The sequence below is a fragment of the Equus caballus genome, chromosome 30, assembly GCF_041296265.1.
Source record: "Equus caballus isolate H_3958 breed thoroughbred chromosome 30, TB-T2T, whole genome shotgun sequence".
NCBI lineage: Eukaryota > Metazoa > Chordata > Mammalia > Perissodactyla > Equidae > Equus > Equus caballus.
Window position 1 is genome coordinate 7,558,824 of NC_091713.1, and position 24,462 is coordinate 7,583,285.

The window sequence follows — 24,462 nt, forward strand, 5'->3', positions numbered from 1 at the left end:
TGGAATGTGGAGCTCCATTTTATCCTGGGGTTCACTGGTGATATGAAAATGGCCAGGAAGGACAGAGACTGGTACATAGGCATGGGAGGACTGGCTGACCAAAGGAGGGGTGAGAGCTTGAGGACAAGTGGCTTCTTGAGATTTTTGGAATGCAGGGACTAAACCCCACAGACTTTCTTGTTGCTTCTGCAACATGTGCCATTTCAGGTGTTGATTTTCAGTTGAGATATGAGAGTCTGACTCAATCTTGGATCTATGGAAAGACACTCCATGGTCCCTAATCTGGGATGGAGAAGAAGATGGTAGGATTGAGAGTGGGGATTGAAGGTGGGCATGGGGCTGGACCTGAGTGAAAGGTGGGGGCTGGGATTGGGGGTTGGTCTGAGAGAAGGGTTGCGGATGTACATCGGGGAGGGGAGGAGGGTGAGAATGGGGAAGTGATGGAGATTCTTGATCCCACATCTTGACTGCAGAAGCATTACAGATTCCATTGAATAAGACAAAATGGGACCCTAGTGGGGCACTACTACTAGAAACCAGGAGAGTGGCCAGCAGGGACTCACTGTGCAGAGAGGGAAGACCCCAAAAGAGCTGGGTATATTTCTGCTGCAAGTTTTCTCCCAAAGTCTTGACATACAGTAGCTGTTGACAAATGCTCAGCTGCTCTGGTTTGCCTGTGATGTCCCAGCCAGTTTAGGGGGCTGTGGTGTCTTGTACGTCAAGTGGCTGCAATGAATTCCCTGAAGACATCCGTTGGTTTTCTGAGCACATTTGTTTTGAAAATAGTCCTTCCTCCTTTTCTTTCTTCTGTAATATCTGGAAATCCATTCTCTTTTTTATTTGTCTTGCCAAGAATGCCTGGCCGTTAAGGCCAAGGAAAGAATGGCTGCTGGCCTCCATGTGATTGGTAGCAGAGTCTCCCCAGAGACAGGTCTCTGGTAGACGGAGGGAAACTTGCTCTCGTTGAAAATCAGAGTGTGATAATGTGGGGAGGAACGTGTTCTTGGCAGGAGCCTGACAACAAGAGAATTCTGAAATTGACAGACTTGAATGGTCAGTGCCTCTGACTGTTGGGACATAAGTGGACAACCCACCAGGGCTATCTGGAGATGAGTTCTCTGGAACAGACTTCAATAAGATGGAAACCGATTTAGATTGAGTCACAGTTAAAGGGTGGTCTGTCGGTGGTGAGACAGACAGGCTTGGTGCTGTGTGATGACAAACCAGTGAATCATTGGGATTCATTATCTGGGACAAATTTGGTAAGGCGTTAATATCTTGGGAAAGGGTGCGGTCAAGAGAGAAGATCGTATTCAGAGACAGAGTGGCCTCTGGTTGGAGAATAGGCCCTGTTGCCTGGGTGTCATGTGGTGGGAGAGGGGGAAGGGCAAGGGGTTGTGGTGGGGAATGGTCTGCTGGGAAGTTGGACTCCAAGGGAGGAAAAGGCTCTGGTGGCATAGAGTGACCCGGTGGTGAGGGTGAAAGAAAGTCAGCTAAGGGTGTCATTGGGTTAGGTGAGAGGACGGAGGGGTGCGGTGGGGAAGGGTCAGGTGGAGGGGATGGTGTTAGGTCTCCTGGAGGGACTTCTGAGAAGGCGGAGGACAGAGTGAATGATGACTCAGTCCCAGAAGCTGTGGAAGCCAGAGAGGACACAGAGGCAGTATCATCTTCCAGGTCCTCCAGGAACAGCAGCCGATTGACCTCCATGGTTGTGTTATTACACACCTCACAGGAGGGGTCTGGACATAGCAGTTGACGAAAGCAGGTGGTATCGTGATACTGGCCCCGGGGACTGAAGGAGACAGGATATACATAGCTGCAGCCAGGACCAGAACAAATATATGGGGCCCTGGCAGGTCTGACAGAGTTAGGGGCACCCATTGCATACTGTCCTTTCACATCCCCCCACTTCCTTGAGCTCACAATCTATGTTATTTCCTTCTCCCTAAGACTTTCACAATCTGGATTTCAAAATCTGAGGATTTTCCCTCCCTTATCAATCTCACGTTTCACTGAGGCCCTAGAAATTCTTAGACCCTGCTAAGAAGCGGGATACAGGAAAGAAGGATTGTATTTAGTCACCTTTGCAGCAGAGAAAGCACCTTCCTTGCCTCCTCTGCTTCACTCTGGCAAGCTCTCCAACCTGGGAAACCAGGAAAGTGATCAAGACAGAAGCAAAGAGATATTTTAGGAGGCAGAGTAGAATGTCCTGTATGGTACCCTTGGTAGATTGGACTTGGAGAGCTCCAAGAATTGGGATTCAAGATCACACGGTTAATGATAATAATAAAGCTCACGTATGTATGTTGCTTTATCATTCACAAAGGGCTTTCATTCATATATGTATGTCATCCTATGTGAGGCTCAAAAACACCATGTGAGGAACATAGGTCACTGGTTACTTCAAGGAAGAATCTGATCATCCAGGAAGTCAAAGTACTTTCACAAGGTCAGGAGACAGAAGTTCTGACTCTTGACATCTCATATGGCCACTTATTGGGAAACGCCCATTGCCCAGGTCCATCACTGCTTCATGCCCAGATGTGGGCAGAGCAGGAATCTGAGAAGTGTTTCAGATTCTGACTGCTTTCCCATGATCCTCTCCTCTGAGGGCTCTGTTTTCTGAGAGGGACTGTATCTAGTGACTGACATCCTCAGAGACCATGGACCTGGGACCTTATGGAGAGGACAGGAAGGGTCACCCTTGGAGAGCTCAGGTGGGATAGGTAGAAGCTTACCACTTGGTGTTCCACCTTTTCTTCTCCTCTTGGCTCTGCCCTAACACTGAGAACGAAAAGAAAAGAAGGAAGGGCTGGGACTCATTGGTCTCACTTCTCTGTTTAGGAAAGTCAGATATTTGTTATCCAAGAATAATATGACTCTCTATTTTAATTCCTATAATTTTGCATTCCTTCCTTTTATTAATTTTTAAAGGTGATAAAATACTTTCAGTTTTTCCTGCTTTGAAAACCTTGAAGGAGGATTTTTGGCTAGAGTCCACACTTGATGTTCTCAGTCAGAAGTCCTCTGCTCAAGGAGGGCATAGACTCTGAGGCCCACAGTCACATCTGTGCTTCCTCAGATAGGCCCCTGTATCCTGGAACAGAGCTCACACTCCAGTGTCTGCTCAGAGACTCAGCTCTGTTCTCCTGATCTGCCCAACACGAAGGAAGGCTTGGCAAGTGGCGCCTGACATGGCAAGATGACTCATGATCAAGTGCTGGGAACGGTGTTCTCCTACACAGATCTGAAATGCTAAATAACTGAATCAAGGACTACAGAATCACTGTTTGGGATTTTATTTGGGAACCTACCAGCACACCCAGATGGTCTGTGAGCTTTAAATGGAATCCTTAGTCCTCCCTGAAGCCCTAGTTCTGCCTGTTCTCTTCCCCTAAAAGAGCAATGGTCTGTCCTCTCCTCAGACTTCCCATTTTAGGTGTCTCTCTGGCCCAGCCAAACTCATTTAAAAATGTGAGAAAGGGAACAGGAAAATAAAGAATTATCCTTTGAGGAGCGACTTTTGGTTCCAGCTCCAACACTTAAAGATCTTGGGAGTCTTTACTACGGTCCTTAGGAGAAGCAAAAGCTGAGCAAACTGAAAATCAATGGCTTTTCTTGAAGTCACCAGAGAATTGAGGTTGCAGGGCAAACTACTACCCAAAATCTTCAGAGAGGGTGAATGCAGAGAATCACAGTTAAGATCAGCTTACCTGGAGCAGAAGCCACTAGAGCCATAAACTGGTAGAAACACGTAAAAGACACTGACAAACTGCTGAGGATGCATGTGGGCTAGCATGAAAGTGAGAAACTCCTGGAGGACCATTTAAGGGGAGGCCCCACTTACTCGTGAGTTTTACTTCCAGGAACCCTACTAAGTTTTCACAGTGAAGAACCATGAAGAAACTCTGATGTTTCTGGCATGGGAGGGTGGGGGAGAAAGGTTACCATTTTGAAAGGACTTTGAAATATCCCCTGAGTGTGCTCCGTAATAGAAGCCTCCTCAGCAGGGGAAAAGAGTACCAAGCCTTATCCCACGTGGGTGAAGGGCAATTACCCAACTGCAGCCCTCTGTAGCCTTCCTGTCTCATCTAAAGAGTTCAAAGAAAGGAAAAAAAAGCTTAGAAACACTTGTGAAGGTCACAACCCAGGGACACAGGCCCACTAAAAGATTTAATTATATCCCCTCCCTTAACACCTTCCCACCTCGTCCCCAGGGCTGCAGTATAGTGATGGGATCATAGCTGAAAGAGTTGCAAGGCATAGGCTCTGTTTAAGGAGGAGATTTAGGGGAACCTAAAGACACAAGAAACACAAAAACAAGGACACTAGAGGAAATTGAAGCCTCTGACATGCACAGCTACGGTAAATATTAAACACAGCCCAACACCTAGCCAGATGAGCATAAAACTTCACACTAAAGGTTTATTTATTTCAGTTCCTATTTCCTAATACAGCATGTCTGGCTTTCAACCAAAAATTACAAGGCATGCTAAAAGGCAAGAAAAAATAGTCTAAACAGACAAAGCAAGTATCAGATCCACATTCACATTGACACAGGTTTTGGAAGTATCACACATAGAATCCAAAATAACCATGATTAGTATGTTAAGGGCTCTGATGGAAAAAATAGATGGCACACAAGAACAGATGAGGAATGTCAACAGACAGAGGGAAATTCTAAGAAAGAATCAAAAAGGAATGTTAGAAACCAAAAACACTACAAGAAATGGAGAAGGCCTGTGATTGGCTCATCTGTAGATTGCATACGGCCAAGGAAGGAATATGTGAGTTTGAATATATGTCAATAGAAACTTTGCAAACTGAAATTCACAGAGAAAAAGAAAAAAAATTTTAAAGCCCAGACTATCCAAGAACTGTGAGACAGTTTCAAAATATGTAGCATGTGTAATTGGCATACCAGAAGGAGAAAAGAGAAAGAACAGAGTAGAAAAATATTTGAAGTAATAATGGCCAAGGATGTTCCAAAATTAATGACAGGTTAACGATAGATTGTAGAAGCTCAGAAAAGACCCCAACAAGATAAATACTAAAAAAGTCTATACTTGGACATATCGTCTTCAAACTGTAGGAAACCAAAAGATAAATCTTGAAAGAATCCAGAGGAAAATAAACACCCTACATCTAGAAGAACAAGGATGAGAATTGTGGGATTCTCATCATAAACCATGCAAGCAAGAAGAGAGTGAAATATTTAAAGTGTTGAAAGAAGAAAAAACACCACCCACCTAGAATTTTATATCTAGTGAGATTATCATTCAAAAGTGAAGGAGAAATAAAACCTTTCTCAGACAAACAAAAACTGAGGGAATTCATCAGCAGCAGACCTGCTCTGCAATAAATAATTTTTAAAAGTTCCTCAGGGAGAAGGAAAATGATAACTTGGATCTTGATTAAAAAGAGGAAGAGAAGAAATAAATTAAGGTAAAATGAAACTTTTATTTTTCTTATTCTCAATTGAGCTAATAATAATAGTGACAATGTATTGGGTGATTATAGTATATGGATAAGTGAAAGGAATGAAAACAATGTTACAGAGGACTTACATTACTTATAAACGTATATTACAAACTCTACAGCAACCACTGAAATTTTTTTAAAGAACACTTGATATAGTAAGAGATAAGAGAAAATGGAATCATAGAAAATGCTTGTCTAAAACCAGAAAACGCAGAAAAAGAGAAGAAAAAAGAATAGATATAATGAATAGTAAACAGTTATAGACATTGTAGGTATGAGTCCTACCGTATTTTAAAAAAATCGCTAAATATAAATCGTGTAAATTCACCAATTAAAAAACAGAGACTGTCAGTGGATAAAAAAACAAGACCCAATTAAATGTTGTATACAAAATGCCCACTTTAAAAATAAAGATACAGGTAGATTACAAATAAAGACAGAGAAAAATGTACCCTGCTAACACTAACCAAAAGAAAACAGGAGTAACTATATTAATTTCAGACAAAGCAGACTTCAGAACAAGGAAAACTATCAGGGATAAAGAGGGGTATCACATAACCATAAAGGGTCCATGCTCCAACAAGACACACAGTCCTCAACATGTATACATCGAACAACATAGTGTCAAAATATGAGGCAAAAACTGGTAGAACTGCAAAGAGAAATAGTTGAATCCATTGTTATGTTTGGAGATTTCACCCTCTCTCTCAGAAATGGACAGATTCAGCAGGCAGAAAATCAGTATAGATGCAGTCGACCTGAACAGCACCATCAGTTAACGTGATCTAATTGACATTTTGTAGAGTACTTCATCCGATAATACACATTCTTCTCAAACTCTCATGGAACATTCACCAAGATAGACCACTTTCTTGGCCACAAAACACACTTTAATAATAAATAAAATAATAATAATAATAAAATAAATAGAGATTGGACAAAGTATGTTTTCAGACCATAATGGAATTAAACTAGGAATCAATTACAGAAGGATAGCTGGAAATCCTAAAATGTCTGGAGATTAAACAACATGCTACTAAACACATTGGTCAAGGAAGAAGTCTCAAAGTATTTTAAGCTAAATGAAAATTAAAATAGAACATATTAAAATTTATAAGGTATAGCAAAAGCAGTACTTAGGGAGAAATTGATAGCATTGAATGCATCTATTTGAAAAGAAAGATTTGATATTTCTGAGGGACCTGATTTACTTACCTGATTGATGTCTCTCTCTTTCCGAAATTTTGGGAAACATGGACTCCTCTTTAGGTAGCAGAGTGACAGAAGAAGGAGCCCCACCCCACACAGGAAGGCAGGGATGGGAATACCTAGGAACTCAAGCTGGAGCTCAGCCGTGGTGCATTAACATTCCTCAGACAAAGAGGGTGATCTGCATCACCAGAAGTGCACTGCCACCTCAGGCAGCTGGGCGTTAAGAGTGCACATTCTAGACTAGAGTTCCAGGCCCACGTCACAGAGCTTTAGCATAGACACCAAAGGTTCTTGATGGTCGGGGAGGGGAAAACACAGAAGTGATGAACCCACAACCCTTCCCCCACCATCCAGGCCAGCAAATCAGTCCACCCCTGAGGCCCTTTAGATCCTTCCAACTTACCTTCCAACTCCACATATTCACCATAACATATATTTCACCTTGGTGAAATTTTCTATTTATTCTGTTACCCAGCTATTACCTAAGAGCCTTTTATTGCTTGGTGATCTCCTTTTGGACCCCCACGTCATCTTTGAAAGTCGGTCCTGTGCCCAGGGATTTACATCCCCAAGATCTACTCGGCCTTCAACTAAAACTTCCCCTCATACATAATGTGTTTTTACCTGTATGAAACCAGAAATACACTCAGCAGCAGCCCCACCTCCCCTTATCTCCTCAAAAGAATCCACTATCACCAAAAAGCATGAGAGAACAGAGTAGCCTGTATCAACCAACAGGAAGCATGAGAAAGAGGGCCACAAGGGTGTGGCACATCCGTGGACCCAGGGCAAACAACTTGAAAATGTTTGGTAGTTGTTCTTTTCCCCGAATCCCTCTTAGGCTAGTCAGCCTCTAAAGGTTCTCAAATCTGGCCCCCTCCACCCATACGGTGTCTCACCCTGCTGCTCCCTCTTTTTCTCTGCCAAATCCCCTCCTCCCAGCAAAATTTTAAACTTTTCCATTATTTTACAGAGCAATTGTGCTGGACCATGACCTGCAGGGTCAAACTCATCTTGATTTAGGGACTAGGCTTCTCTTTAGCATAACTTCTAGTGAGCACAGTTGTAATCATATTTGACAGTACCTTTAGATTTTTTTGGAATCACACCTATGGTTACTTCTTCCATGAAAGGTTTTATGATTTTTTTCCCCATCTACTTTCTATCTTTTCCCCAAAATTCCCATTGACATCTCTGTACCTTTTTAAACAATAATGTCATTTTTGTTGATGGTGTATATATATTTATTTCATCTCTCCCCACGCTAGCTAGTCATTTAATAGGTATAACTTTTACAGCTTCATTGTTTAGTGCTAAACTGCTGGAATGAAGCCCTGTGTCATGTCCTCCCTTTGCCTGCCCGCATTCCCTCGCTGAGTGTGATGAATCTATCTTGGCCGCAGACACCCAATCCTTTCCCTCCCATGTGAGAGGGTTTACCAGTAATGACAGCTCCTTTCTTTCCCTGTCTTCTCCCTCATCCACAGCTTCACCATCGTCTCTACCCAAAAGGAAGGTACACTTCAAGCCCACCCCTCTCATGTACCCTCCCTCGACTGCAGGAGGTCTCTGTTCAGACAAATCCCTCTATGTATCTTTGCTTCTCTGGCATTGTTTTTTTTATAGCAAGTCTGGTCCTGACTGCCCCTAAGGTCCCCAGGACTCATGATTGTAAAGTCATCCTTTAAAGTCTGAGCAAGATAAGCTCCACCAACAATAGTTTCAGGTGGGGCCGCCCCCGTGGTCGAGTGGTTAAGTTTGCACACTCCGCTTTGGTGGCCCAGCATTTCGCCGGTTTGGATCCCGGGCGCGGACATGGCACATTCATGGACATCCGTGTGTGTGTGTGTGTGTGTGTGTGCTGATATAGAGAGAAAGGGGAGGGAGGGAGCGGAGACAGAGACAAAATGGAGAGATATCGAAAATGGGTCAAAATACTAATGGGTACACCTGGATAAGGGGGGGGAAGGTTGTTTACCATCCATCCAACTTTTCCACAAGTTTATCTTTAAATAAATACATTTTAAAAATGGACTGTTGGCTGTTGTCCCAAATTTTGCCTAACCTTTGAAATTTCTGGCCTTTATTCCCGCACCTGCCATCGCTAGCCTACCCAGACCCCAGAAGTGTGCAATGGTGACTTTAAAACAGTTGTCGCAGGTTCTGTCCCAGGCAAGAAACCCTGGATCCTCTTTGCACATTTAAAGTGTGCTAACATTTCAACAGGGTTTCGCAAAATACTGGAAAAGAGCATCCCCCCCAAAATTTTTTTTAAAAAAATTATACATAATATAAAACAAGAACCAAAGGAAAGAACAAAATATTCAACATGTGTACAGCATGAAACCCTTAATTTCTTCCTTATCTGGTGCCACCGGGTCGTCCGTCTTCTGGGGTTTTGTGGTGTGAGTTGGTTTGCCGGCACTTCCTCTGCTCTGCTAGTCAGTTACCACTCCTGCACCGGATTTCCGTCTTCAAAAAATGTGTTGACATCTTTTGTCATATCTTCTCCCCTTCTTGTCATCCTCAAGGGCCTTATTCTTTTTAAATCCTTTACTTGTTTTAGCAGCTTTATTGAAATATAGTTCACATACTATACAACTTACCCATTTAAAGTGTATAATTCCATGATTTTTAGTATATTCACAGATGGGTGACCATCACCACAGTCAATTTTAAAGCATTTTCATGACTTCAAAAAGAAACTTCATAACCTTTAGCTGTCATGCCCCTGTCCTCTCATCCCCCCAGCCCTAAGCGACCACTAGTCTACTTCCTCTCTCTCTAGATTTCCCTGTTCTGGACATTTCGTATGAATGGAATCATATGAGGTTATTTGTGACTGGCCTCTTTCACTTCTGCATAATGTTGTCAGGGTTTGTGCATATTGTAGCATGTATCAGTACTTTTTATTGCCAAAAAATATTACATTGTGTGGATATACCGTAATTTATTTACCCATTCGTCAGTTGATGGACGTTTAGGTTGTTTCCGTCTTTTGACCGTTATGAATAATACTGCTGTGGACATTTGTGTACAAGTTCTTGTGTGGACATATGTTTTCATTTCTCTTGAGTGTATAGCTAGAAGTGGAGTTTCTAGGTAATATGGTAATTCTGTGTTTAACTTTTGAGGAACTGCCAGATGGTTTTCCAAAACAGCTGCCCCATTTTTCATACCCACCAGCAGCATAGAAGGGTTTCAGTTTCTCGGCCTTCTAACACTTGCTATTATCTAACTTTTTGATTCTAGCCATCCTGTGTGTGAAGTGCTATCTCACAGTGGTTTTGATTTGCATTTCCCTGGTGACTAATGATGTGGAGCATCTTTTCATGTAATATTTTACTTTTGGGGAAGGAGAGGAGATAAAGTGTTTGATCTCCTGTGTTTAACTCATCATACAGTAGCTCGTTTTAAATGTATTACAGGAAAGAAACTTTCTTCTAAATCTTTGAAAACACTTGCATGGTGATGTGAAGTCCTTATCACATGTACAGTTTTCTCCTTCTGTGCTCTCTACGTGCTGCAGTCACTGTGTGACTGAGGGACTGCAACACCGTGCACTGCATTTGCTTAGGAAGATTCCTTTCTGCGTGGGGTGGAGGGAGGAGTTAACTCAGTGACTTCTCAGGCTTGACTACAGGGCTGAGCAGAACTGATGGCCAGAGCATCTGAAGCTCAGTGCGTTTCCTCCCCATGGCTCTGTCCATCTGTTTTGGGTCAGTGAGCTCCACAGGTAGTAAATGTCAAAGAAACGTGAGAGCTGTGACATGGGCACAAAGCATACACCTGAGAGACGGATGTCAGGATGTTCCCATGGGCTTTTGCCCCTTAACCGTAGTGTAGGAGACGGGCCGTATCACACGTGCCAGATGATGACTGTGAAAGTGGGGTAGGGGTACATGGGAAGTTCCACTGCTCTCGTGCTTGTTTAAACATTTCTGTAATAGAAGCTTAAAATAATGAAAGAAGCTGAGTGCCTCCTAAAGAGAGGGAGGGGACGAGAGGATACCTGGCAAGGGGGCTCAGTCCGTCAAGACGAGGGTTTAGCTCTCTCAATAAGGACATTTCAGGAAGTGTAATCATTGAGGTTAGGAAGGAAACCTCTTTTCATATAACAGGAAAGAAGGAAAGGAGGAACGGGAAAAGGTTTTTGTGAAGGTTTATTGACGGAAAGTTCCTGTCTCCTGACTTCTAGTTCCTCTGTGATCAGTGGTCCAGCACATCTACTGAGCAAATGGAGACAGCCTAAATTTGAGGAAAGTGGAGGAGATTTGAAATACGTTTGAGTGTCCCTGGAGAGAGAATGGAATAAGGAAACAGCGACCTAAGCTCCATTTGTCTTGTTCTCATGTTAGTAAGCATGGGATAATTCTTTGTGGAATGAGTGAGTGATTTCCAGCTAGTACTGGGGCTGAATTTACTGTGGCATCGGTAGACTCCATTGTGAGATTTAATCCAATAGTGATCAATTAGTTATAGGAAGGCATTTCTGGGAAAGGCAGAGAGATGGGATTTTGCCAGACAGGAAGGATTAAAAGGGATTGGATGGGGCCCATTAGTAGCGGAGCTTTTTAAATGTTGGTTAGCTGACAGACCATCGAGTCTACCCCGGAGAGGGAGGAAATGTAAACAAGAGCTTGACCGACAGACAAGGAGTAAGTGGAAAAATGAAGGGCCTGGAGTTGAAAAGTTAACAAGGGGCATATGAATCAGAAGAATGAGAGACGAGGCCAAGGGGTGGAATGTCCGACTGTAATAATCTGGATGGCTGAAGTGTTCCTGGTGATAAGCTCTGGAGTGTGGCAGTAACTACACTGGAATGGAAGTAAAGGACCCTAAGATGAGATGATGTAGAAACTGAGAGGCTGGTCTTTGGCTGGTCTATCCACATCGATGGTAGAGCCCTCCATGGCCTCCTCACCTCTTCAAGTCTCCCGCCCTGGGCCCCATCCCCCTCCCAGGACCTCCACAGAATCTGCATTCTTTCTTTGACCTCAAGTTTCAGACATTGTGGGTTCAATGGCATAACTCTGGACAAGAAGATACAAGTGTGGAGTGAGAGAGGCTGTAGTGGACACCGGTTTTGTTTTTGGTTTTCGTTTTAACACCTAGCATTCACAAGCCTTTCTGGGAAAACTACCTCCAGTGCCCTCTGGGATACTCACCCCATTTGTGTAGTGTGTGTGTGTGTGTGTGTGTGTGTGTGTGCGCGCGTGCGTGTTTGGTTTTGTTACAATAGTTACCATTATACTTGTATCTTTTCTAATGTCCTCAAATTCCTTTCCCTTACTCGGAGTCTTATTTCGTTTGTCACCTATATCTTGACCCCCTCTTATTACTTATAGAACAATCATTTTATTCTATTTTTCCCTTTTTCTCCTCCCTTCCATTTTTAAAATCATGTTGTTTTTAGAAAACAAAATTGGTATTTTATTTTTCCACCCTTGTAGCCATCTTTATTTTACTTAGACGTCTACAACTTAATGTATTTAATGCTCACCATCATAATGCTTTTTGAATTTTGCCCCAGTTGACACTCAGCCAATTTTTGAGTCCCAGTCTGTCTAAGTGGAGTTGCCTTTCCTCCAAACCCCTATTGTAAGGGTGGGTATGTGTGTAGTCCATGGTGAGACCCCCATATATCTGTAACCTGGTGCACAGTCTGGGACTCACCTCTGGTTCATGAGCTGCAGGTGTTCTGGGGGAGACCAGCCATGGCTCCACCAAGGCCGTGAATATCAGAGGCGGCACTTCCATCCCGATAGGTGAACTGTACACACTAAGGGCAAGATCTTGTATATTCCTATTAAGCATAGATGGAAGGAAGGCAGCAAGATCACCTTCCCCAAAGAGGGGGATGCCATGCCTGACGACCTCCCTGCAGATATTGTTTAGTATTCAAAGAACAGCCCAGTGCCTTTTTGGAATAAGGCATCAGTGTGCTGTGCAGTGCCTGGATCAGCCTCAAGGTGGTGATGCCTGGATCAGATTGAGGAGGGGGCGGGGGGAACAGGACAGGGTCACCATATGGATGATGAGGCATAAAGCTTTGTTCTACCAGCAAGGTCCTTCTTTCCCCTCTTCATTTTTTCTTCCCTCCTCGCTTACTCCAAGTCATCTTTTCCTTACTCTCAGCTTTATTTTATCCTGGGAGGTAGGTGGCTACCTGGTCAACATTGTTACTACTGGCAGCTGAGTGATGCTTTTGCTCTGCAACAAAATATCATTTGGCAGTCTGAAGAAATACCTAGAGGGGAACCACTTCCCCCAGGTGCCTTTCCAGTAGGGAAACCTCAATGTAAAGTTTAAAGTATTCTTCCCTAACACATTAATATGACTCGCATGACAGATTCTTAAGGCGCGTCTGTGCTGTTCCTAGCCCCTCCCCCACCAGCCCAGGATCCACTGCAGCAATACCCTCCCCCACCCCCCAAATCCCATTCAGGGTTCACCCACCTGTGGGGTCCTCTGGTCACTGACCTCTAAATCATGATGAAGCCACTGTTTTTTCTTCATTGTTGTTTTATGAATTGCATACCTATTCTTGACCCTCTTCGGATAGAGAACACCTGTCTTCCCTACTCTCTGAAGGATGTAAAACATTCAGTGAGCGGAAGGTGTGGGCTGCTCTACACTTTCGTTAAGGCTAAGCGAAGAGGCAGGAGGCAGAGCCCACCTCCTCAAACTTCAACAGGGAGGAAATGGGCTTTTGGGGGCACGTGATATCTCTTTGTCAACAAGAGCTCCAGAGCACTGGTGACCTTTTAGAAGCCAGAGGAAGCAATCAGTAAGAGCTGAACTCACTCCTCCTTTTCCCTAAGCACAAGCCCTGAGTTACCTGAAACCCATGCCCCCAACACAGGACACAGAAAAGACATCACTATTATTAGAGAATCATTTATTGGGGAGAAGTAATATTCTCCACAAGAAGGAAATATTTTGCGGTGGGAAATTTTCCGCTCTCGAAACGCTGGAAAAGCGTTTTCTGTTGACATAGAGACAGATCCCTAAACATAGTGCCTTTAGCAGTGGTGAGAACAGCTGGAGGCCCCTGGGCCGGCTTGATGCCTGCAGGTGGAGCTCGGATGGGGCACATGCTCCCTGCGGGGCACAGATAAGGGACGCTTCTGATCCAATAGCTGATCTTTAAACGCCATGACTTTCTGAGGGTGTCTGTTCTGGTCTCTGATCCGTCTAGAACATGTAGGATAATTCTGGCCAGCAAAGACAACTTCTTGGTGGCAGGACTTGGTGCTTGGCACTTTACAGGAGGGAGCCCAGTAGTTGGAAGGATGCCCCTGGACGGGCTCTGCCTGGGCCTGCTCTTCTGCCTTCTGGTCAGTTTTCACAAACTTCCTCAGGGAAGGAAGGGGCTCTTGAGGGCGGGTGACCTCTGCTGCACACTGCTGCCCCAGTTTCTCCACTGGGAACTTCCCAGGGACCCTCCTGGTCTTCTGAGCCGTGGTGCTCCCAGTAACGGCAGCTCTCCCTTTAACCAGGCCTCTGCTCTGTGCAGATGATATGGGGCTGCCCTTTTCCTGGGGATGTTCTTGGTTTTTGCCTTTTGTCCCAGGACGAAGCCATTGAAAAATGTGGTTCATCTTTTTTCTGAACAGACTTTCAGGAGGAGGCTGTGCCTTCTGTGATGAGGTCTGGGAAGACTTGCTCCCACGCGTCTCCTCTGATGCTGTGATCTGAGTAGGGAAACTCTTTCTTGTAGGTTGGGATGTCCCCAACCCTGCATCCCCTCCACCAAGCTCTTCTTTGTTGGTGCCCGGGGGGCTCACTCTCATTGTAGCTGGTGGGAATTTCTTATCCTCGTACCTCTTTCGGTCTTTCTTAGGGATCCAAGGCTCCTGCCGCTGCTGCCTGCTGATCCCAGTGTCCTCCAGATGGACATGCAGCACCTGGGAAGCTCCCATGTCCCCACTGGAGACACCGCAGGCATGAGTCAGTGAGGCCTTGCAAGTCAAGCTCTCTGAGGCAGGGGACCTGTCAGTGTGTTGGCCTTGGACCTGGCTCTGATTCCTCTTCTCTAGTTTCGACTTTAATTCCCTAAACAGATGTTCCTTAAGATCCGATGACTTCGGGTCTTGGGGAACTTGTCTTTTTGGTGCAGGGCTTTCAATGGTCCCAATAATTTCTATTTTACTGTGATTCTCACGTATCCTTTGGGAGCTTCCTGGCTTGCTGGTTGTCAACACATTACCAGTTTTTGACTGCAGAGCGTTGAGCTCCTTGGCCCTGAATATGTCCCTGGCCATGCTGTGCACGGAAAAGGGTTCCGACTTCATCTTTTTGTCCTGTCGCCCTTCTCTTCTATCACTGGGACTCACTCTCTCATCCTTTGTCTCATGTTTGGCACCAGCTTGCCTTGCAGGCAGCTCTGGGGGGCATCTGTTGCCTAGCTGAGTAAATTTCTGACTCGCTTTGCCTGTGATGCCACATGTGACAGGCAGATGAGTCTGCCTGGCACCCTTACTCCTCTGAACAACCTCTGCAATCTCTTGGTTGATACCAGAGGGTGATTGCCTCGGCACCCCTTGTCCTTGCCTGCCCATAGGTGAAGTAGCAGGGCAAAGACGATCCAGGACCAGGGCTGAATTTGTTGTTTCCGCTTTTTCTTGAAGAACAGATTTAGAGCTTCCTCTATGGGGCTCGAAGCCCTCGGATTTGGAGTCCACTTCCAAAGTTGGGTTATTTGAGGGGGGACAGTAGAAATAGGTCAAGGACTGGGATGCAGCATCTTCCAATTTAAATGCCTGTATGGATTCAAGGACCCTGCAGGGAAGGCCCCATTCCATTCTCATACGAAAGCTTTTAATATGGCTTTCCATCATCTGTTGTGCGCTGGAATCAATGAAGCAAAGCTCCTGGAAGGTATTCAGGGAGGAGTCCCCACCCACTGAAGGTGGCAAACTCCTCTGTGTTATTTGGGTGCGGGATTTGTCAGAAAGCAGCAATGTCTGCTTGCTGGCATGCCATGAACTGCGCACCATCCCAGGGAGCCGAGCCTCACTGATTTCCTCAAACTTCTTGCTCAAATGTGCTTTCAGGACATTTTCAAGTTGTTTCTGATCTAGACTTTCCTCCAAGGCCCTTGAATTTTTCCCTGACAGACTTGCCACGTGACTATTTAGGTCTTTCTCAGAGTCATATGCCGGATCCTTATCTGAAGAGCTCTCTGGGTCACTCAACAGATGAGCTTTTGGGCCGTTCTCTGGGCTATGTCCCTGATCCTTCCCCATCTCCTTCTCTACCTCAAGCAGTTCTGAACCCCTCTCATGGAAGCTTTTGGATTGGCTCAATCCAACATTTAGATCTTTGTTCACCGAGATCCGTGAGAGTCCACGATTGCTCTCTGACTTAGCTATCTCTGAGAAATCTCTTGGAGGCATCATCAGTGACAGACACTCACAGATCCTGCGGGGCAGGCCCCACCGGTGTTGGATGAGCCTCTTTCGAAGGTGATGTTCCAGTTTCTTCCTCAGCTCATCACTGAGAGGAAACTCTACGGGAAGGGTGGAGATGGAGGCATGGGCCTGGGAGGCCTGATGGTAAGGAAAGTTGGGAGCTGAAGAACAAAATTCTTCCTGAGATCTTTGGACTACAGAGGGGGAACCCCACAAACTTTCCTGTTGCTTCTGCAACACTTTCCATTCCAGTTGTTGAATTTCAGATGAGGTGAGAGACTCTGATTCATCCTGGGGTCTATGGTGACACACTCCACAGATCCTTATCTGGGGTAGAGGACCAGATGGTAGGATTGGGAGTGGGGATTTAAGGTGGGCCTGGGACTTGACCTGAGTGAGAGGTAGGGGCTGGGATTGGGGCAGGGTTTGAGGCAAGGGTTGGGGCTGGATCTCAGGCAAGGATGGAGGTGGGCGATGGAGAGGTACTGGGGATTCTTGGCCCGTGGAGGCATTTGAGATGGTATTGAAAAGGAAGATTGTGGTGCAGTCACTTGAGTCACGGATAGCAGAGGGCAAGGACTCGCTGTGCAGAGATGGGAGACCCCAGAAGAGCTGCATACATTTTTCCTGTAAATGGTCCTCCAAGATTTTAGGATATGGGGGCTGCTCATGCATGTGCAGCTCCTTTGGTTTGCCTGCACTGCTCCAAAAAGGAAGGGAGAATGCTGAGTCACACTCATCAGCATTTGACTCTGACATTTTCCCCGAAGGATTTAGTTGGTGGCCTGGCCTAAGTTTTTTTGGAAAAGAACCCTTCTCCTTCTCCTTTTCCTTCCACATCAGGAAATCACTCCTCTTTCGGACTTGTCTCTCCAGGAGTGCCAGGACATGAGGGCTAAGAAATGAGAGGTTACCAGGCTCTATAAGGTTAGCTGTAGGGTGTCTCTCCAGAGAGGACTCTGAAGAATGGAGGGCAAGAAACTCTTGATTAAAATCACATGGTGCCAAGGTGGAAGGTGCTAAGAACAAGCCTTTGGCACAAGCTTGCCACCAGGATAATTCTGAAATTGACAGGCTTGAATGGTCAGTGCCTCTGATTGTTGGGACATAAGTGGACAACCCACCAGGGCTATCTGGAGATGAGTTCTCTGGAACAGACTTCAATAAGATGGAAACCGATTTAGATTGAGTCACAGTTAAAGGGTGGTCTGTCGGTGGTGAGACAGACAGGCTTGGTGCTGTGTGATGACAAGCCAGTGAATCAGTGGGATTGATTATCTGGGACAAATTTGGTAAGGCGTTAATATCTTGGGAAAGGGTGCGGTCAAGAGAGAAGATCGTATTCAGAGACAGAGTGGCCTCTGGTTGGAGAATAGGACCCGTTGCCTGGGTGTCATGTGGTGGCAGAGGGGGAAGGGCAAGGGGTTGGGGTGGGGGACGATCTGCTGGGAATTTGGACTCCAAGGGAGGAAAAGGCTCTGGTGGCATAGAGTGACCCGGTGGTGAGGGTGAAAGAAAGTCAGCTAAGGGTGTCATTGGGTTAGGTGAGAGGACGGAGGGGTGCGGTGGGGAAGGGTCAGGTGGAGGGGATGGTGTTAGGTCTCCTGGAGGGACTTCTGAGAAGGCGGAGGACAGAGTGAATGATGACTCAGTCCCAGAAGCTGTGGAAGCCATAGAGGACACAGAGGCGGTATCATCTTCCAGGTCCTCCAGGAGCCGATTGATCTCAGCAGTTGTGCTATTACACGCCTCACAGGAGGGGTCTGGGCATAATAGTTGACGAAAGCGGGTGGTATCGAGAGGCCGGCCTAGGGGCCTGCGGGAGACAGGAAGTAGAAAACTGTAGCCAGGACCAGAACAAGGAAAGGAGGACCTGCTGGCCTGTCAGGGGAGGGGCCACCTGAAGCCTGCTGCCCCTTCACAATGCCCCACGTCTATGACTTCACCATACACTCAGCAGCCCTCACACCAAGGCCTTCATTCACATACCCGTTCCTATGGCAAACCCCTCCCATGACTACTGCAGGCTGTACTGAATCCCTGGAATTGCAGAGAACATGTTAAAGAGCGATCAGGAAAGAAAAGACTAGTCACCTTTTCAGAATAGAAATTAGCCTCCTTTTCTCCTCTGTTTCCCTCTGGTAATTTCTCCAACCTGGGAAACCAGAAGAGTGAATTACATGTAATAAAGGTAGAAGTGTAGGTGTTACACAGGAGTCCCTTTATGGGAGACCCTTGGGATATTAACGGGCTATTAACTCTGAAAGCCCCAAGAATCAGTAGATGTGGTCAAACGGTCAATGATAATATTAATAAGGTTCACATGTGTTTGTTGCTTCATTTATAAAGTACTGCCACATACATTATCCCATGGGATGTTCAAAACCACCATGTGAGGAACATAGGTCAATGGTTACCTCAAGGAGTCTGATCATCCAGGAAGTCAACGTAGTTTCATAAGGTCAGGAGACAGAAGTTCTGACTCTTGACGTCTCCCATGGCCACCCACTGGGCAACACCCATTGTCCAGGCCCATCACTGCTTCATGCCCAGAGCTGGGCAGAGCAGGAATCTGAGAAATGTCTCGGGTTCTGACTACCTTCCCATGAGCCTTTCCTCTGAGGCCTCTATCTTCTGAGAGGGACTCTGTCTAGTGACTGACATCCTCAGAGACCATGGACCTGGGACCTCATGGAGAGGACAGGAAGGGTCACCCTTGGAGAGCTCAGGTGGGATAGGTGGAACCTTACCACTTGATGTTCCACCTCTTCTTCTCCTCTTGGCTCTGCCCTGACGCTGAGAACAAAAAGAAAAGAATGAGGAGCGAGGACTTAGTTGGCTTGCTCCTCTCTCTAGGAAACTCAGATATTCATCCAAGATTAATGTCACTCTCTATTTTTATTACTAGCACTTTGTGTTCTTTCCCTTTCTGAATTTCTAAAGGTGATAAGATACTTTCAATTTTTCCTTCTTTGAAAAACTCGAAGGAGGATTTTTGGCTAGAGTCCACACTTGATGTTCTCAGTCAGAAGTCCTCTGCTCAAGGCGGGCATAGACTCTGAGGCCCACAGTCACATCTGTGCTTCCTCAGATGGGACCCTGTATCCTGGGACAGAGCTCACACTCCAGTGTCTGCTCAGAGGCTCAGCCCTGCTCTCCTGATCTGTCCAATACAAAGGACGGTTTGGTCGAATGACGCCCGACATGGGAATGTGACTCATGATCCAGTGTTGGGAACAGTGTTCTCCTACACAGATCCCAAACTCTCTAAATAACCTAATGCAGGGCCGTGAAATCAGTGATGGGATTTTATCCAGGAATCCTCCACCACACCCAGATGGTCTGTGAGTTTTAAATGGGAAACAGTCCCAGCTGAACCCCTAGTCCTGCCTGGCCTAGTCCCCTAAAAGGATGATGTTCTATCCTCTATTCAGACTTGCCATCTTAGGAGTCTCTCTGGACCAACTCATTTAAAAATGTGGGACTAGAAATGGAAACAACAATAAAAAATCCCTGTTGGTGGCTTGCCCAGGGATCCTTACCTTTTGGTAGATTTTGGTTTTCCAGAAGGTTGGTAAAGATGGAATCCCCACCAGGAAGCACAGGAACAGAAGAAGCAACCACAACCCACACACGATGGTGAGGTTGTGGTCACTATCTAAGAATGTTGAGCAGATGCTCAAAAACAACTCAATATGGCTATTCAGAAATGAGAGAACATTCCATTGACTGAACTCCATTTTCTGAATCGCAAGGCTGCCTGAGGCAACTGAGCTCTGAGAGTGTCCACACTTGCCTATAATCCCAGGCCTGCATCACAGAGCACTGAAGAGTCACAAAGGGTTTCAGAGGGTGGGGGAGGGGACATGAAGAGGGTGTGCCCATGGCCCCTTCCCGCCACCAGCCCAGCTGATCTCTCCATCCATCCTGGGCCCTCCAGGTCCCTCTGCCCTACCCTGCCATCCTATTTTCCAACTCTGTCCGTTCATCATATCATACAATTACATTAATGGAATTTTCTGCCTGTTCCACCTGTACTCCAGATATTACCTGGGCCCCCTTTACTGTTTGGAGAGCTTGACTTTGGTTTCACCAATTCCACTGCCTCGAAAGTCTGAAATGCTCCCTGGAATTTTTGCTTGTAGCCAGACATTTACACTCAGAATCATATATGTCCTCAAATCCATCTTTCCTTTAGAATGTTTTTGCCTTACATGAACCCTGATATAGAACTTAAAGTTCTTTACTCATTTGTTTTTGTGAATGTTGAATAACAAATTTTAGTTTTTTGCTTCAGTCAGCCTTTACCGTCTTCAGCCAGTGGGGCTGACTCAAATAATTGAAATGAATGATTCATTATTCAACATTCACAAGACTAAAATCAGTACGGGCATACCTCACTTAATGAAAGGGACATGTTTTGAGAAATGCATCATTAGGCACTTTCACTGTTGTGTGAACATCACACAATGTACTTACACAAACCTAAGTGGTAGAGCCTACTACACACCCAGGCTATGTGGTGCTACCCGTATGGGACCACTGTCATATATGTGGTCCATTAGTGACCGAAACATCGTTAATATTGTTACATGGTGCGTGACTGTGGTGGATGACAATGACAAAATGGAGTACCATTTTCAAGGCTTCTAAAATGGAGCTGGGAGGCCATTAAGGAAGTGGGGCTTATGCTTGTACACCACATCCACCACCAGATGTTAACTGAACTTTTGAGCTTTACCTGACAGCAGAGGTCACATCTTGAAGTGTTTCCTCATTCCAAGAAGGGGCAGTCTGCCTAGGACCAACTATGTTCTGGCAAGTCAGCTCACCCCATGCCAGAACCAGTCATTAACTGTTCACTGTAGACCTTTGTAAGCCTGTGTCCTTTCCTTTTATCTACCCCTGCCTCCTTTGTCTTCCTAGGAGCACACTTGAGCTTCTACTCGAATCTACATCTCCTGAATTGCAATTCTCGAGACCCCCAAATAAACTTTTTGGTTCTTTTGCAGTTTATGCCTCTTATTTGCTGACTTTACATGGTGACAGAAGTGGGATCCCTAGCTACTGACCTTCAATTCTGGTGCCACTTCACAGACACAAGCAAGGTGCCTGCAAAGAATCTTTTGTGCTCTGTCGTCTCCTCCTGGTGGCTCTGGTTCCTGGTGGTAAGTCCTCCTGGGCCTGGACCTCCCATTTTTGGTAGAGGTCCAGACTCTTTATGTAGGCGTCCTTTGATAGTGGTTCTGGCCATCCTTCCATTGTCAGCTTTGTTTGAAACTTCTGTTTCTTTCACTCCTTTTTTGGGCCTTTGATCCTTTGGTAAGTTCATACAAATGAGAAATCCATTTTCTAAGAGGACCACCAAAGAACAGCCCCACTCTGGGACTCCTGCTGGTTTTGTCTTTAAAGAATACAGACCTTCTACATGTAGATTTTTGTCCCACTGGGCTCAGATTACTCAGGGTGATTTAAAGCTTCACTGGCCTAAATGGAGCTCCTTTGAAAATTCCTAAATTGGTTTATCTGTGCACTCAATTGGAAAAAGCCTATCAAACCAAACAAATAAAATGGGAAACTTTTTAAAATTGGTATCTTGAGGCCTCTAAATGAAACACTGAAAAGGACACTTCCTTGCAAGCCATAACAATGTCATAACTAAGAATTTCAAATGATTAAATGTAAATGCCATCGATAAAAGAATATTAACTCCTCCTGTATTTGTCAGGGTTCTCTGGAGAACCAAGGAGATTATCTATATATATATAATATATATTAATATTGATATATAATAGAATATATAATCCATTGTATCTATATTTAAATTCATTTATTTAGTTCTATAAATTACATATATACACATAAAATTTATATATAAAAGAAACTTTGGCCTCGCCCCTAACTGCTTAAAAGAATTTAAGACAGAAGGCCTGTTCCAGGAAGGAGCTGTCAACGTAGGGAACTCTAGATGTGGTAGAGAAGAAGGTACCTAGCCGGGCCCATTTTACACAAGTTCTCTCTCATTTGTTTAGAGATGGCCCAGCAAACATTTGGTTTTCTGTCTCCTTGTGAATTGGCTTCCTCCTCTTTGAAGTCCCAAACCATGACCCCCAACCCCGCGCCTTTGTAAAATATCTAAACCCTAACCATAGACCTGGCAGACACACTGTAGACTGAGCAGCACCATGAAGACCAGGGTCAACCTGATGACATTGTGGGTGGGACTACTGGCTGTTTGTCCACATCCTTGTCCTGGGTGCCCAGGAAGGCAGTCACCCAGCAACTTGCAGTGAGGTGTGGCATGTGACTATGTTTCAGCCAATGCAATGGGAGTGGAAGTGGTGTGTGCCATTTCCAGGTTGGAACTTTTGAAAGCAGGTGTGTCTTCTCCGTGTTCCTTCTTTCTCCTTGTGCAGATTGGTTGCAGACAATGATACAGGCGTCAGGAATGGCAGAGCCAAGAGACGGGAATTCATGGGTGACTGACACACCCTGTGGAAGAGAACCACCTGCCCAACACGAAACCCACCTTGGCCTGTAAGGTAATCACACATAAATTTCTACTCTCTGGTTATTCTTTTTCGGGATCTGCTTGTTATTTTCTTAACTATTATGGAAATATTTCAAATATGCAGAAGAGTACATAGTATGACCTCTATCTCCGGCCCCAATACCCAGAAAGAACAGACGTTAAATTCTGCCCTATTTGCTTCCGATGTTGCATTCATTTGCTGGGGCTGCCATGACAAAATACCACACGTAGGATGGCTTAAACAATAGAAATTTATTTTCTCACGGTTCTGAAGGCTGAAGTTCAAGATCAAGGCGTTGGCCGGTATAGTCTCTTCTGAGGCCTCTCTCCCCGGCCGCTTCTCCCTGTGTCCTCACATGGTCTTCACTCTGTGTGTGTCTGAGTTCTAATCTTCTCTTCTTACGTGACTATCAGTCACATTGGATTGGAGCCTACCCATGTGACCTCACTTTACCTTAATTACCTCTTTAGAGGCCCTCTCTCCAAATACAGCCCTATTTTGAGGTCCTGGAGTTAGGACTTCAACATATGAATTTTCAGGGACATGATTCAGCCCACAACGATATCTCTGTTTTTAAGAAGCAAAATGTTGCCGTCACACCTAAAATTCACATTTCCATCCCGTTCTCCTCCCTCCCTCATCATAGGTATCAATATCCTAAAATTAATTACATTCTTTATGATTCCAAGAATATCCATGTGCATGGCTCCATTAACAAAAGATTACATTTTTATGCATAGTCAAGACATACATGTGTATGTCTCCGTTAACAAATTCTTACATTGTTATGCACTTAAAAAATGTACAGGAACAGCATCACACTGCACATGTCCTTCTTTGATTGGCTTTGGGCTATAAATGGGGAAGGAAAAACAGCAGCTGAGGGTAAGAGAATAAATAAACGGCTTATGCATAAAAACCCAAAAGGACAGATTTCCAAGAGCATCCAGGTTGGTGACCATGTGCAGGTTCTGGGAGAGTGGTTACCTGGAGAGGACGTGGAAGCTCAGTGCCCTTTCCCCATGTCTTGCCCTATGCGTCTGTTCCATCGAGCTATTCCCGAGTCATATCCTTTTCTAATAAACAGGTAATCTAGTAAGTAAAAGGTTTCTCTGAGTTCTGGGAGCCGCCCTAGCAAATTCGTCGAACCGGAGTAGAGAGTCTTGAGAACCTCCTACTGACAGCCAGTTGCTCAGAAGCATAGGCGACAACCTAGACTTGCTCTTGGCACCTGCAGTGGGGGCAGTCTTGGGGACTGAACCCTTAACCTGTGGGATGTGATGCTGTCTCTGGGTGCATAGTGTCAGAATCGAGTTGAATTGTAGGACACCCAGCTGGTGTCCCAAGAATTGCTTGTTGGTGGGGGGGACTCCCCCGACCCACAACCCCACACACATTGGAATTGGTACCAGAACCTAGGAACAAACTGTGAAAGATAAGCGTCTTAGCTTGGGTTCCCATAACAAAATGCCATAGCGTGGGTGACTTAAACAACAGAAATTTATTTTCTCACCATTCTGGGGGCTGGAAGCCTGAGCTCAGGATGCCAGCATGGTCAGGTTCTGGCGAGGGCTCTCTCCTCAGCTTGCATAAGGTCCCCTTCTCACTGAGTCCTCAGATGGCGGGGTGTGTGTATGCGTGTGAAGAAACAGAAAGAGAGATCTCTTCCACTTCTGATGAGGCCACAGTCCTATCTCATTTAGGTTCCACCATTATGACTTCATTTTCACCATAATTACTTCCTAAAGACCTTGTGTCTGGACATGGTCACAAGGAGGGGTCAGGGCTTCCATATATGAATGGTGGGGAGAGAGAATTCA

General features: G+C 45.3%; 1 protein-coding gene and 1 long non-coding RNA gene across 5 annotated transcripts in view; one reads left to right on the top strand and one right to left on the bottom strand.

Annotated features, from left to right (window-relative positions):
* The window catches only part of LOC138921490 (ral guanine nucleotide dissociation stimulator-like), a 265,069-nt gene that overhangs the window by 210,576 nt on the left and 30,031 nt on the right, over positions 1-24,462 (top strand). For all 4 annotated transcript variants that reach the window (XM_070255648.1, XM_070255645.1, XM_070255646.1 and 1 more), the window contains 2 exons: positions 21,122-21,277; positions 22,526-22,651. The gene's annotated coding sequence lies outside the window, so the exon portion shown is untranslated. The remainder of the gene's footprint in view (positions 1-21,121; positions 21,278-22,525; positions 22,652-24,462) is intronic.
* LOC138921493 (uncharacterized) lies at positions 13,574-19,902 on the bottom strand. Its single transcript, XR_011434116.1, has 4 exons — positions 19,652-19,902; positions 18,860-18,905; positions 18,204-18,264; positions 13,574-17,925 (listed from the first exon to the last, which is right to left on the bottom strand). It is a non-coding gene; the product is annotated as an uncharacterized lncRNA (long non-coding RNA).